This window comes from Alligator sinensis, unplaced genomic scaffold (genome assembly GCF_000455745.1).
Source record: "Alligator sinensis unplaced genomic scaffold, ASM45574v1 scaffold854_1, whole genome shotgun sequence".
Taxonomy (NCBI): Eukaryota; Metazoa; Chordata; order Crocodylia; family Alligatoridae; genus Alligator; species Alligator sinensis.
The window spans coordinates 64,805-68,268 of NW_005843433.1; positions in this window are offsets into that span (position 1 = coordinate 64,805).

Here is a 3,464-nt window from a genome sequence, read left to right on the forward strand (position 1 = left end):
CCGCTCGCACCGCCGCACCGGCTCCTTGCGAGACCCCAAACCCCGCTCCGCGCACCCGCGCTGGCTCCTTGCAAACCCCCAAATCTCCCCTCCACACACCCCAGTCTGGCTCCCTGCAAGCCCCCAAACCCCGCTCCGCGCACCCGCTTGGCTCCTTGTAAACCCCCTAAATCCCCCTCCGCGCACCCGCTTGTCCTGTTGCAAACCCCCAAATCTCCCCTCCATGCACCTCGGTTTGGTTCCTTACAAGCCCCCAAACCCCCCATCCACGCAGCCCAGTTTGGCTCCTTGCAAGCTCCCAAACCCCCCCTCCATGCACCCGTTTGACTCCTTGCAAACCGCCCAAATCCCCCCTCCGCATACCCCAGTTTGGCTCCTTGCAAGCTCCCAAACCCCCCCTCCATGCACCCGTTTGACTCCTTGCAAACCGCCCAAATCCCCCCTCCGCATACCCCAGTTTGGCTCCTTGCAAGCTCCCAAACCCCCCCTCCATGCACCCGTTTGACTCCTTGCAAACCGCCCAAATCCCCCCTCCGCATACCCCAGTTTGGCTCCTTGCAAGCTCCCAAACCCCCCCTCCATGCACCCGTTTGACTCCTTGCAAACCGCCCAAATCCCCCCTCCGCATACCCCAGTTTGGCTCCTTGCAAGCTCCCAAACCCCCCCTCCATGCACCCGTTTGACTCCTTGCAAACCGCCCAAATCCCCCCTCCGCATACCCCAGTTTGGCTCCTTGCAAGCTCCCAAATCCCCCCCTCCACGCACCCTAGTTTGGTTCCTTCCAAACCCCAAAATCTCCCCTCCGTGCAACCCAATTTGACTCTCATTGCAAGCTCCCAAAATCCCCCCTCTGCGCACCCCAGTTTGACTCCTTGCAAGCCCCCAAATCCCCCCTCCACACACCCCAGTTTGGCTCTCATTGCCAGCCCCAACCACGCCTGGGGACCCGATGACGGTTTCTGTTGGAGGGGCGGCTTTCCATCTCCCCCAAACCCCAAGCTTTGGAATTTGGTTTGGGTTTTTTCTCTCCCCCCAACAGCAGAAAAGTCATCACAACTTGGGGTTTCCTGGGATCCTTTCTGCCCTGAGCCAAAAAAAAGACACTTGGCTCAGAAGAAAAGCTGCGGTGCAGCTTCGGGCCAGCCGCACCAGCCAGCACACGCAAACAGGCCCAGCCGGACATGGGACAGCGCTGGTGTCATGGGGGAGCCACGGGGGCCCCGGGGCAGTAGGGGATCACCTCTAGCAGGTCGAGGCCTCCCCAGGCCTGCATGCCCCTTTCCCAGACAAAGGCATTGCCAGGCATTGGTTAGCTCCCCAGGGTCCCTGCTCCAGGCCTGGCGGTCCCCGGGGAAGGGGTCCAAGGACCTGGTGCCGGCCGGGGAGCTGGGTTGCAAAGCCAAGGTGATGCTTTCAACCACATCCCCCCTGAGCAGGGCTGGTGCTGGGTGCTGCAGCTGGCATGGCCTGTGGGAAAGGGGCATGTGGGATTTCACAGGCTGCAGCTGCGGGGAGCATTGGGGCGAATCCCCGGCGCTGGAGGTTGGGGGGAAAGGCTATTTTCGACCCGGCTGAGACAGAGCTGAGCAGCTGCAAGGCGACCACGGGTCTCGAGGGAGAGGAAGCACATTCGCTGCTGCTTCCTCCGGCCTTTCCTCCTTCCCCGAGCCAAGTGGGGCAGGGTGGGGTGGGCTAGGGGGACTCACAGGGGGCAGTCGGTCCTGCTGGAGGCCTTAGAGGAAGCAGCGGGGCCTGCCTGCATGCCCCGGGCACCCGGCCACGTCGCCCCAGGAGCCCGTGTGCGGCTGGCTCCAAGGTGCTTCCAAACCCATCCCGTGGCCGGGACCTTCAGCCTTGGTTTTGGGACCAGGCCGGCCTGGGAAGCCTACCCGATTCCTGCCCCATCTTGTGAGTCATTTGCAAATTGCTGCCAGCCAGATCCTCGATAAAACCAAGGGACGGTCAGTGAACCAAGTGTGAATCCACTTGGCTAGCACAGGCACCGGAAGTGCCTCGTGGCCGTGCTGAGCTGTGCCAGCTGCGTTCATCACGGAAAACCACCGCATTGGGTTGATCTGCCCTGGCTGCTTCCCATCGAGCCCCGGTGGGCTGGTACGGCTCATCCGGCCGTTCTTTACCTGTCCCGGCCTGCGTCGGGATCAGCATCAGGCTAACAGGCGCAGAGGCCCCCGGGGGGCCCTACTGCTCCAAGGGTAAAGGCCCAGGAAGGGCAGGAGGAAAAGGAGACATGGGAGGGGGGGGCTGCATGCCCTGGGAAATCCTCCTGCTGCAGCTCGGCCTCTGCTGCGAGACCCCAGGCCAGGCCTTGGCTGCGGGTGCTGCGCGTTTCCAGCCACACCTACTGTGGGCGGCTTCTGGCATGGGCATTTGCAGACTGGGCAGAGTGCCCCAGCTCACTCCACCCCCTGCACAGAGGCCCTGCTCCTGGCAGGCTGGAGCTGCCCCAGGGGCCAGGCTCGCGTTCCCCTCCCCACCCTCTCGGTAGCTGGGACAGCAGAGCCACAGGTAGCACCGCCTGGTGCTACAGGTGCCCGGCCCATCCCGTGGCACAGCCCTGCTCCTTGGCAAACATGCATGCCCCAATGCTTCCCGCTGACTCTGCAGGCGGTCCGGGAGCCTATTGCATGGGTCGGCTGCCTGCAACCGTCGCAATTGATGCAATCCAGGCGGTTGCAATGGGTGCCTGGCGGGATGCGTGTCCACACGGTGCCACCTGCTGGCCACCAGAGAGCACGGAGCAGCCCCCCACGCTGCTGTGGGGCAGCCACTTTTGGGGTGGGGAGGAGCTGGTGGCTGAGTGGAGCAAAGGGGACATGCTACCAGTCCCCCCTGGCCCTGAGCAGGGCAAGACCAGGCTTCAAAGCAAGAACCCCAGTACCTCGGAGTGGGGCAGCCAGCCAGCCACAGACCCACTCGTGGCCCAGCCACGCGCCTCTCTCTCTTGCAGCAGAAGGGAAGGGGTGTCTCCACAGCTTTGCCGCAGCCGGCAGAAAGTGCAGGAAGGGCTGTGCGTGCCTTCTGCTGGCGGCCGAAGCCTGACTGCGCTGGATAGAAATGGGGAGGCTGCTGCCTGGCACCGGATCCCCCTGGAGATCTGCATTGCCCCATGCTGGGAACTAGATCTGCTCCCAGAGCCCGGCTCTACACTGGGGGACCAGGGGCTGTCCCTGATGGGGTGTTCGTGGCTGGCTGTGCTGGGAGCATGGGCTCATGCACAGAGTGCATCAATTGCTCTCTGTGCAGGGATGGGGTCGGCGTGGGGACCTCAGTGTGGTCTGGGCATGGGCTCATGCCAACAGGACACACTTTGCAGCTGCAGGCCCAGGGGAAGCCAGAGATGTCTGGGTCGTGCTGCCACCGCCCCCGGCTGGAAGACAAGGGCTGCTCCCTGGCACTGCTAGAGATGCAGCAGCTGCCGGCGCATCAAGGAGGAGACGAGCCCG